The following is an 11,541-nucleotide window of genomic DNA, read 5'->3' as shown; positions in this document are numbered from 1 at the left end:
GAGTGAAATGCAGAAAGGGAACTGCATGAGCCAGTTGCCTTTATTTGCAGAAGTTAAGCTATTTGGTGAGGAAGCTTGGAAGGTGTATTGTGACAGTCGACCAGCAGGGGAGACTCGGTACTTCTGAGGAAAATCCTTAGGTTTTGGGGAAGTTGCTTCCTTGATGCAAATCTCTCATTGGATAGCAATGTGCTGGAGCACTGGACCACAGGTAGCCCTTTCCTGAAACTTGGTGCCTACTACTAGTTGGTAGAGGTTCTTCTTCCCCTGTATGAGAGGTTGGGAGGAGACTTCAGTGATGATCCCTTTATTGATGGCATCGGTAGAAGCACAGTATTCCTGTGAACTTTGTGTTCAATGGGAACAGGGATGCTTGGGAGGAAGTGCATGTGTCTACCAGATCGTTTGAGGGGAAGGGGCTTACATTTGAGTCTGTTGTCTTGTGAATTGGGGAACAGGGTGGGGAAAGAGTCATGTTGGAAAGTATTTCTGTGCTTTCTTGTCATCTAGCGGTTTGCTGACAAGTGTTCCAGTTGGTTATGGGGCAGTACAGAGGAGCTGCACTTGAGTCTCCAGCTGTGAACACATCAATGAGAGGCCTCTGGGAAAAAAAAAAAACAACAACGAGGGGAAATTGAAAACAGAGCTAATGTAAGCAAAGTCTGTTGGTGCAGGGTTGAAATTAATCACAGGCAGTCAGAATCTCAGGCTCTGTAATGGTGTATCCTGTGAAACTGGACTAATTAACTCCTCCTTGAGAATGTCTTTGATGCCTTAAAGGAGATGGACTCCATAATCTGTAGTCGTTTTACCAGTTCTTAAAACATTCAGAACTATGCAGAGTGTTTTTATTATGAGAGGCACATTTATGGGGATGTACTTAGGGCTGTTAGGAATTGCATTAATGCGATCTTCAGAATTCCATAAATCACTCTGAACTGGTTTGGCTGATGCTTAAATTTCACAACTTGTTCCAAAGAGATTTTTCTCGCTGTGCTGATTTATACAAATAGTCCCAGACCTGGTGAAACCTCCATCTTGAGTGTGACAAATTTAAGCTACCTGACTTGTAATAGACCTTAAACACAATTGGAAATAAATGATTAGTTTCCATTTTCTTTCATTTATACTTTAAAATGACTCTGCAGCTGATTCAAATCTTTTAAAAAAGGGGGGAAAAGGACAAAATGTGGCCTTGATCCTGCAAGGTAAGTAGAGAGATGCCTATTGCTGAGCTGTTGGATACTTGCAGAAGGGAGACCAGACCCTTGCTCTTTCTAAGGCACTGTTGCCCTGTTCTTCCCTGGCCCTCCCGAGCGTGAAGGTGATATTTTGAATGCCTCCCTTACATTGGTTACTAAACCACACAGGCTTGCTTGTGTTGGATCTCTGGCATAATGCTTAACCTGCCTTTGCTTCCTCAGAGTTTTGGTTGGCTTCACCTGCTGTAGCATTTATCCAAGCTGATGTGAAAATGTCAACCTTGGGAAGCGGCGGAAGCTTAACCCCGCTGCGCAGCAACTGCGTTCAGTGGGTGTGTTCCTGCGTCGAGCGAAGCCCGTGTTCCTGTGAAGTAATAAAAGTGAGTTTTGCCATAAACCCTGCTTTCTCCCAGCAGTTTGCTTGCGTTTTAGTTCTGAAAGCAGCTGATGTGATGTTTGAAGGAGTGTTTGTAGCAGCTTGTTTTGGAATCTGTGTTATTAGGAGAAGCCTCTCCAGTTGATTAGTTCAATAACTCTGAACTGTATGCTGATGATGCTCTCTGTTCCATAGCAGCACAGTGATAAAACTTGCTGTGGTTTGAGCCGTGACAACATACAAGATTTGAGATGTCACATACTGCATAAATAAGGGTGCATAAACGTTTTCTACGCAGGTGGCATTTAAAAAACACAAATCTGTCAACAGAACAGGTAGGATTTAAGTTGCTTTTCTAGATCAAACTAAACTAATTCTCCTTTTTGTATTGCTTTTTGATTTAGCGGTGTGACTACAGAGTTAAATCTCGTCTTTGCTGAATTCTACAAAGCCATACAGCTTGTGAATTTGTGATAATGGGGGGAATGAAGGCTGAGCAAATGTCTCTTTAAGCTATTAATCATGAGACTGGCAACATCATTGTCTTTATTACATTCATAATTTAAAAATCCTATCATGGAGGAGGGAACATGGATGCTTGTTAAATATATTCTTCAGTGGAAAGTACTAAGAAATCAGATCATTAAAGTACAGAATCATAAAAGACACTAGAGCCTTGCCAGGAACAATAATTACTATTTATATGTAATAGGCACTGGGAGGGAAAAGAGATGAGTCTGGTTTGCTTGTGCCTGAACTTAATGGATTTTATGAGTAACCAACTAGAAGGATTTGGGGATTGAATTTCGTTTTCGCTGTATGTAATATTACAAACTATAGAGCTAAAAACTGCTGCTGAGTGAAATATCTTGAGAAATCAACTGATTTCTTGTCTCAGCACAAGCAAGCAGAACATATGCAAAGCAGCTCCGGCTCCTGCCTGAAATTCTGATGAGTTCTTAATTCAAACTCTCAGTATCAATACAGGTTGAGGGGATGATGTGATTGAGAGCAGCCCTGTGGAGAAGGACTTGGGGGTATGGGTGGATGAAGAGCTGGCTGTGAGCCAACGATGTGTGCTTGCAGCCCAGAAGGCCAATCGCACCCTGGGCTACATCAAAAAAGAAGCATGGCTCGCAGGTCGAGGGAGGTGAGTCTGCTGCTCTGCTCTGGGGAGACCTTATCTGGAGTACTGTGTCCAGCTCTGAAGCCTTTGGCACATGGAGGACATTAACCTGTTAAAGTGGGTCCAGTGGAGGCCTGCAAAAAATGCTCCTAGGGCTGGAGCACCACTCCTGTGAGGACAGGCTGAGAGAGTTGAGGCTGTTCTGCCTGGAGGAGGCTGTGGGGGGACCTTACTGTGGTCTCTCACTACTTAAAGGGGACCCATAAGAAAGATGAGGACAGTCTTTTTAGCAGGGCTTGTTGCACTAGGACAAGAGCTGATGCAGACAAGGTAGAAGGAAGATTCTTTTTGCAATGAGGGTGGTAAAATACTTACACAGGTTGCCCAGAGAGGTAGTAAAAGCCCCATCCCTGGAAATTTCAAGGTCAGATTGGATGGGTTGAAGATGTCTACTCACTGCAGCGGGGAGTTGGACTAGATGACCTTTAAAGGTCCCTTCCTACCTAAAGCATTGTATGATTCTTGTTTGATTTCAGGACTCCTGGCAACCCATCTCTCCTAATGCAGCACTTTGAGGTTGCAGACATCACCTACTGCTTAGGTTGCTTGAGATTCTTTATGGGCAACTCTGGGAAGTGCCTGAGAGGAGAAGGGATCAAGAATGCATTGGGGAATGTTTGCATCGCCTTGTGATAAATATGATGTGGGTGGAAGGGCAGGGGGAAACTGAGCTGTAAATAAGATGTATTTAACTGGGTAATGTGGGTCAGGTCATGTTTATGGTGCATGAGCTTGATACAGACAAGAAGCCATCTTGTTTATGGAAGCCCTTGGAATGAGTGGGAGTGAAATGTGGGAAAGAGCTGCCTTCTGCAGGGATGATTGCTCTGCTGTGCACATAGGGACACTATGCCTTGTTCCGAGCCTGTGCATTTTAGATCCGCTTAATGCAGGCAGAAACTGCAGCAGAGGAAGAAAATCCTTCCAGAGTGCTGAGCTGAACATCACTTGTTTGTTTAGGACAGTCAAGGCTTGACAATTTATCCTCAGCATCTCTGACAGCTCCAGCCTATTGAAAAGAAGACAAACGTGCTTCTGCTCTGCCGCAAACAGCAGGGCTGCCCAAAGGCTCCTGCAGATTGAGTTGATTCCAGCTCACCTTTCTGTTCCTGCCTTCTTTGGGCTTTCAGGGTTTGAGGGTTTTCTGTTTTTAAAGAAGTCTGAAGTACAGAGAAGTTTTAAGGTGTATCTTTCCATAAAAAATATTCCCTTCTCATTCATGGAACTTGTCTTTGGAGATCTGGTTTCAGGGTTGTGTCCTGAAGTGTTTCTGTTTCTCATGCAATTAGTAGAAGGTGACAGTCTTTAAATGCTGCTATTAATGGGCAGAAAGAGATTTCAGGGCTTCATTTCTGGCATCTGTCCTCAGGTGGGTTGCACTTCAGATGAGTGTTTGGGTTTTTTTTTCCTTTAGGACATAAATGTAGCTAAAATACTCTGAAAAGCTTAGGGCTAATGAAATGCAATGCCTTAAATTTATGTCCACTTAGTTCCTGTAGACATTCGATTGTGTCCAGGCAGGCTGCCCAGTCTATAGTAGGGACCAGGACTTATTTTGAGGAGGTCAGCCCTATTTTGAAATCAGAGAGTTCAGTTCCCAAAGTAGCTGTTGGATCACTTTACCACATCCAAGCGTGTAGGTCCTGGTGAAGTTCTTGCCAGAGCTGCAGCTCATGGTCTTTCCCGTGGCTGTGGGGGTACCCCAGGTGCAGCCCGAGTCAGATGGCTCTTCTGGGGTACTTTTTGACCGCCAGATGTCACACAAGGACCATCGGAGTAGCTCCTGCTGGTGCACGCTCCAACTCCCTGCTCTTGGATTGACCAAGCCGTGATGTCTCCTGCTTGTGTGTTGCCTGCCACGTTGGTGGTTATCTTCTCACACGTTTCTGGGCAGCGTCTGCACCGCACTTGCAAGAAGAATGTGTATGTGAAAGCAGCCCAGCCCACACCCCCCCCCTTCCACCCACCCTCAAGCCCACTGAAAATCCTTCTGTATCCAACGTGTAAGTGCTTGGCTCCGGCGCGCTCACTCCAGAGCCCCATCAATTCTACAAATTGGCCGAAACATTTCTTGGTGGAGAAGCCTTGCATACCAGAAGTCTTTGCTCTGATCAAACTGCTGCACTGCCATAGATCATGACTGTTATTTTTATAACTGTATTACCATGGCAAATGCTGGGGTAAGGGGAGGAAACCACATCAGTAGTAACTTCTGTCTGATTTGTGGTCGTATGCTTATAACTTGACATGGTTTTGCAAATAACTAAACAAAACCAGGAATTCATTTGAGAGGTGGGGGAACAGAGCTCTGAAAGAACTGCTGCATGGAGTGTCTTGTGTGGAGAGTCTCTTCTCTTGCTCACGATTTGGATCTTTTGATGGGAAATGGGTTAGAGCAGGAACGGGAACCCATTGCCCTCTCTTAGGCAGCTGAGGCTTTGCCATGGCTATCAGCCACCACTGAATGCTGTGACAGCCTCTGGGCCACGAGTTGTTTGGGTTGTTTAATTGCTGGTGTTTGCTCAGTCTTCACCTCAAATTTAGCAGCATTCAGTGCTGCTTATTCTCTGCAATACCTTTCTAAGTTCCCTCATAATCTGCTCTCTACTTTTGAAGCCATCCGTCATTTTTGAGCCCTATATTTTCCAGCTTTCAAAGGTCTTGTTGAAGGCAAATTTAAATTCAGGGCCTACTGAAAATGCATTTTTCTTTAAATTATTCATTGGTTAAAATATCTTTGAACTTGTGTTTGTTGAGACAGGGGTGGGGGGAGTGGAGATGATAGGATACCTGGTTGGTCCTTGCACTGATGCCATACAGATGCGCTGCTCGGGTGGTTTGCCGAGCCCCACGGCAGCAGTGGGAGCTTGCTGCATCGGCTCCTCACCCTGGGACCAGCCTTGAGGTCTCTCCTGTCTGTCACATGCTGTCCTGTTCACTAGGTGGCATCACTTCCTAGTCTAAAAGCTTCGAAATACTTCGTTAATTATGCTAATCCACGAGGTGGACTGAAAGTGAACTGCACCGCGACAGCTTTGCCCTTCTGTCTGCTGTATTCCATCAGCTGATGAGTTTTCTTGGGTTAGCAGACCTGCAGCATCCTCATCCCTGTTGTTGAGGTTCTGAGTGTAGGAAGGGCTTTGGCTTGCAAAACTCCAAAGAGGCCATTGCAATAATACTGAACACAGTGCCCTTGCTGTTACTGGCCAGCTCTCTGGTCCCAAATCCACCAGTCATTGCCCACCTCAAGTTATTCACCAGGTTTATCATCTTTGCTGAAAAACATTAAAGTAAGAGGAGTCTCAGGGAGGACCTCATTGCTGTCTACAACTACCTGAAGGGAGGTTGTAGGCAGGTGGGGGGGTTGGTCTCTTCTCCCAGACAACCAGCAATAGAACAAGGGGACACAGTCTCAAGTTGTGCCAGGGGAAGTATAGGCTGGATGTTAGGAGGAAGTTCTTCACAGAGAGAGTGATTGGCATTGGAATGGACTGCCCAGGGAGGTGGTGGAGGCACCATCCCTGGAGGTGTTCAAGAAAAGCCTGGATGAGGCACTTAGTGCCATGGTGTAGGTGACTGGCTAGGGCTGGATGCTAGGTTGGACTGGATAATCTTGGAGGTCTCTTCCAACCTGGTTGATTCTGTGATTTGATATGTGGGGTAGCTGGAGCAGTGTTGGTGAAGTTTTGCTTCTCTTAGAGTGGGAGCCAAGTGTGTTGAGGTGGGGATCCTTCCCAGTGTCTGACCAACCATGGAGGTGCTGAGAGAGCAAGGTGCTCTGGACAATAGTGAGCTACTTCCATTGCTTGGGTGTTTTGGTGGAAATTTGTTCATTTGTTTCCCAGGTAGCTCTGTTGTTTTACATTCTTCTGCCCTTACTTGCCTGCCTTCCTCCTCCTCTTAGCATTAATGATTAGATCAGTCAATTAAGGGCTGAAGCACAGTGGATTTAAGATTCCTTTCTGCTGCCAATGGGAATTAATTGGAGCCTTTGGTAGCCTTCAAAAGGAGAGAAATTTTAGCTCTACAGTCCCATTTTAGTACCAGAAGAACTTGGTTTGTCCATCAGACACATCAAGGAAGAAGATGGTGAGGTCTTGGTGTGGTGTACCTCTCACCTTGGTAGGTACCACTTGTGTGAATTTGCAGGGACCTGCTTGGCTGAGAACTCCCAAACCCTCTGGAGAAGTTAGTTCAAAGCACATCTGAGAGCAGGATGTTGCCCTCCAAGGATGGTGGTTCTGCCATCTCTCAGCTATGATGTAAGTACCTTCCAGCCCAACATTTCAGGAGTGCTTCCACCTTGCACTATTGATGTTCTCTTCTCATGGCAGACCATGGAGGTGTAACATCTGCATGGAGACCTCCTGCTCAGTCCTGAGCTGAGCTGGCCAGTCTCGTCTTGCCTGGTGCTGGAGTCACATTGCATTGCTCTGATGAAAAGACAAGGCAAAGTTGTTTTTGAGCCTGGCTTTTCATGGACGAGCAAGATAAAAATAAATGTAAATTAAAGATCCTGTTTCTCATGTGTGTTTTATTAAAAACTACAGAGTTGTTCATTCTTGCTGTGTAGTATAATTGCTAAAACATGATTTGTAACCAAATATAGCTGTTTGCATTAAATATGGCACTACTTCTTCCTAGGGAGGATGATATGGGAGAGGAATGCTCATTTAAACAATTACATGGCTCAGTTTTTGTGTTCAAATGCTTCGCTTTTTCACTTTTAAAAAAGAGTGAAGGGAACCTTCAGATGCTTTTTAACTTGAATTGGTTGAGCTGCTCTTGGCTGAAGAATGGTATGCAATTAAAATAAACAGTTTACTTTTAAAGCTGGTTACACACAGAAACGGAGCCAGTCAAACCACGTTCTGCATTTCCAAGGGCTTGAGTAAAAAGGTAATGCATGGGACAGATTCTGGTCACAACAGGACAATGTTTGAAGAGGAGACCTCATTCCTGTGTCTACAGCTACCTGAAAGGATGTTGTGGAGAGGCTGCTGCTGGGCTCTTCTCACAGGTAATTAGTGATAGAACAAGAGGGAATGGCCTCAAGCTGCAACTGGGGAGATTTAGACTGGACATTAGGAAACGTTTTTTTTGCAGAGTGGTCAGGCACTAGAATGGGCTGCCCAGGGAGGTGGTTGAGTCACCAACCCTGCATGTGTTTAAAAGTCCTGCATGTGGATGTGGTGGTTGAGGATATGTTTAAGGGTGAACTTTGTAGAGTCCTGCATGTGGATGTGGTGGTTGAGGATATGGTTTAAGGGTGAACTTTGTAGAGTAGGGATAACAGTTGGACTTGATGATCCTGAGGGTCTTTTCCAGCCAGAATGTTTCTGTGATTCTGCAACTATTTTTATCCAGGGCCTCTGCAACCGTGGAGAGAATGTGCAAAAGTCACTTCTGAGAGCCATTTACTGGTGTAGTACCTACAGCTTTTTTTTAAATGCTTGTCTTTGGTTGTTTGTTTTTCTATGAAGTTCTAGAATTTGTAGCTGTTACCCTCAAGAGTTAAATTTGCTGGATGAACAAGGATGGGAAGACTCCCTGGTTTCCCAGTTCCTTCTGAGCTGAGCTGGCTGAAGGTCACCTTGCCCTGCACTTTGTAGCTGGACTAGAGACTGGTAACACTAGGAGATCATAGAATCAACCAGGTTGGAAGAGACCCCCAAGATCATCTAGTCCAACCTATCACCCAGCCCTATCCAAACAATCAGACCATGGCACTAAGTGCCTCATCCAGGCACTTCAACACCTCCAGGGACAGTGACTCCACCACCTCCCTGGGCAGGCCATTCCAATACCAATCAAGAACTTCCTCCTAACGTCCAGCCTAGACCTCCCCTGGCACAACTTGACACTGTCCCCCCCTGTTCTGTTGGTGGTTGCCTGGGGGAAGAGACCAACCCCACCTGGCTGCAACTTCCCTTCAGGTAGTTGTAGACAGCAACAAGGTCACCCCTGAGATGTGCCACTCTTATTTGCAGCTAAGAACCATTTACCTTTCTCAGGCAGCTTCACCACACACAGCAACTGCAGCAACGGTGTCTGGCACGTAGCTCCACAGTGCTAAGCTGGTCAGATGGAAATCAATGAAGGGCAATGCTAGAAAGAGTCTGGATAGGGCTAGATTGGATGGGGCCAATCTCTTTTTGATGGTGAGCAGCAGTAAGCCAAGGAGCAACAGCTACAAACTGGAACAGAGAAGGTTGGTGAGCTTTTACAGTGATTTTTACACTGAAGCTTATCAGTTCATCCCTTGTTACAGTCTAAAGACTGATGTGATGTTTAAAGTGTATCTTAAAAGTCAAGAATTCTGCTTTCTGCTTTTGCAACCCGTTGGAAATCCCTGAGACTGTGCCAACTGAGGAGCAAAAGCAGCACCTCTGTTTGTTTAGGTAATAGGTTACACTGTTCTTGCCTTGGTGCCTGCTGTTGTGTTCAGCTTGAGAGAGAAGTTGTTTTTTGAGAATCACATGTAAATGTTTGACTCAAATCACTTGAAGTTAGCCTTGTTTAAAAATCTGGTTGTTGGTGACCCAGGAAAAGACTGTGAAGGCTACAAGTTGTTTGCTCTCCTGCCGTACCTGACGCTCAGCCGAGGGTTTAAACATTTGCTGGCTGAGGTTTGGTGTCAGCTGCAGAGGCTGTGCACTGTGGTGAGTCCTAGCATGCAGGGAAATGCCTCTCCAAACCTCCTCTCTGGGACTTCAAGAGCCAGTCATATGTTCGTGTCTTTCATTCCTACAGACCCCTCTTGTGACAGCTAGATATGAGCTGTTTCAGATATGTGTCTAAAAATCAATAGTCCTGGAAAGAAGTAAACAACTTCCTTCTGATTTGAGATTAATGTTTCCAAGAGCCTGCAAGTGGCTCTTGGGAGAACCATCAAAACCATCCTCAGCCCCACCCCAGCGCCAGAGGTTTCATCTGGGGGAAAAGAACAGTTGCATTTAATTAGAAATGCTCTGAGGAAGTGATAACTTAGGAGGATTAGAATTAAAATCAGAAGGGTTGGGTTTTTTTTTTTAGAGCTGGTGGAAAGTCTTGTATGGTTTCAACCTTATCTAACATTTGGCTTGGTTAAGTGTCTCTGGAGTCACACTCCTGAAAGCTCAATCCACAAAATGCTTAAAGATTTTATTTCTGTCCCGAAGGTGAAAGAAAACATCTCCAAAATGTCAGAAATGCTGTTGAGCTGATGAGCTCTGTTTTTTGTAAGGTCAAGGGAAAAAATGATGGATGCTGTTACAAGTGTTTTGTGCTGTTACCTTTTAAAATCTATGTGGTGCTCAAGCTCATAAACGTAGCATGTGCCTTTCGGAAGAGAAAAAAATAGCAGTGGAAAGCAGGAGTCCTTGGTCTGGTCCTCTTTGTTTCTGCTGAAATCGATTTTTGGGTTAAGTTCTTCTGGTGTAAGTAATTTTAATGAAAAGGAGAAAATTGCTAGGTGGAGTTTATCATCGGGGATATACAGCCTTAGATGGTTTCTTGAAGTGCAGAAGACAGGTGAGCAGAGCTCTGAGTGCCCTGGAGAAATAGAGCCCAACCCCTTGGAAATAAAATAAAGAATTAAACAACAGAGAACAATCAGTTGTCATCCTGCTGGTGGGCTCAGCTGGTGCTGCTCCAAGCCAGGCTCCTGGCTGGCATGGTTCAGCCCCCGCAAAGTTTGGACCTACCTAAGGGTTTGGTGGCCATGGCAGCTGCGCCACAGGGAGGCGGCAGGCGTGTGGCTGCAGCTGGGGCTGCTGGCCGGCAGGGATGCTGCAGGGGCCAGGACCAAAGGCATCCTGCCTTCTATTTAAAATGCTGTGGCAAACAGGGGTAGGGAGGCAAGTGTCCCCTTGTACTCAGCTTTGGTGAGGCCATATCTTGAGTATCATGTTCAGTTTTGGGTACCACAGCACAAGAGAGAGGTGGAGGTGCAGAAGTGAGTCCAGAGGAGGGCAATGAAGCTGCAGAGGGGCCTAGAAAATAAATCTTATGAGGAGTGACTGAGGGAGCTGGGGATGGTTAGTTTGAGGAGGCTGAGGGGAAACCTCATTGCCATCTACAGCTACCTGAAGGGACGTTGTGGAGAGGCTGCTCTCTCACAGGTAACTGGAGACAGACCAAGGGGGAATGGCCTCAAGCTGAGACTGAGTAAGTTTAGATTGAACATTAGGAAAAAGTTTTTCACAGAGAGAGTGGTCAGGGACTGGAATGAGCTGCCCAGGGAAGTAGCTGAGTCTCCCATGCTGGTTGTGTTTAAGGGTCATTTGGATGTGGTGCTTGGGGCTATGATTTAAGGTGAATCTTGTTGAGTAGGGTTATAATTTGGACTTGATGATCCTGAAGGTCTTTTCCAACCTGGATGTTTCTGTGATTCTGTGACACTTCCTTGTGGTGAGCCTATGAGTAGGTGAGAAGGCCTCATCCTCCCAAATTTATTCTCTCAAAAATGTGATCCCAAGAGATGAGGGGGGGGAGCAGTAGGGGAATTTGATCAAGGTCATGATCTATCCCATGGGAATGCCCAAATATTGCAGGTCCAGCCCAGCAGAGTATTTGCATTTGGCCATAAATGAAGCTGATTGCTTGCTTGGGTCAGGTTGTCTGTTCAAAAGGATTTCTTCTGTAAAGCATCTTTCCAGCAGGGCTGTGTGAAGTGATGCTTTCAGTCATTTCAAAGTGATGCAGCTCAACTCCTGCCCCAATCAGCAGTGACCAAGTTAGTTGCTGGATATGGGGTCTTGGGAAAGTGAGGATGCTGAGCCTGTGACTTCACTGTT

Source organism: Pogoniulus pusillus, chromosome 26 (assembly GCF_015220805.1).
Source record: "Pogoniulus pusillus isolate bPogPus1 chromosome 26, bPogPus1.pri, whole genome shotgun sequence".
Lineage (NCBI taxonomy): Eukaryota > Metazoa > Chordata > Aves > Piciformes > Lybiidae > Pogoniulus > Pogoniulus pusillus.
Note: the sequence above shows the minus strand (reverse complement) of the source record.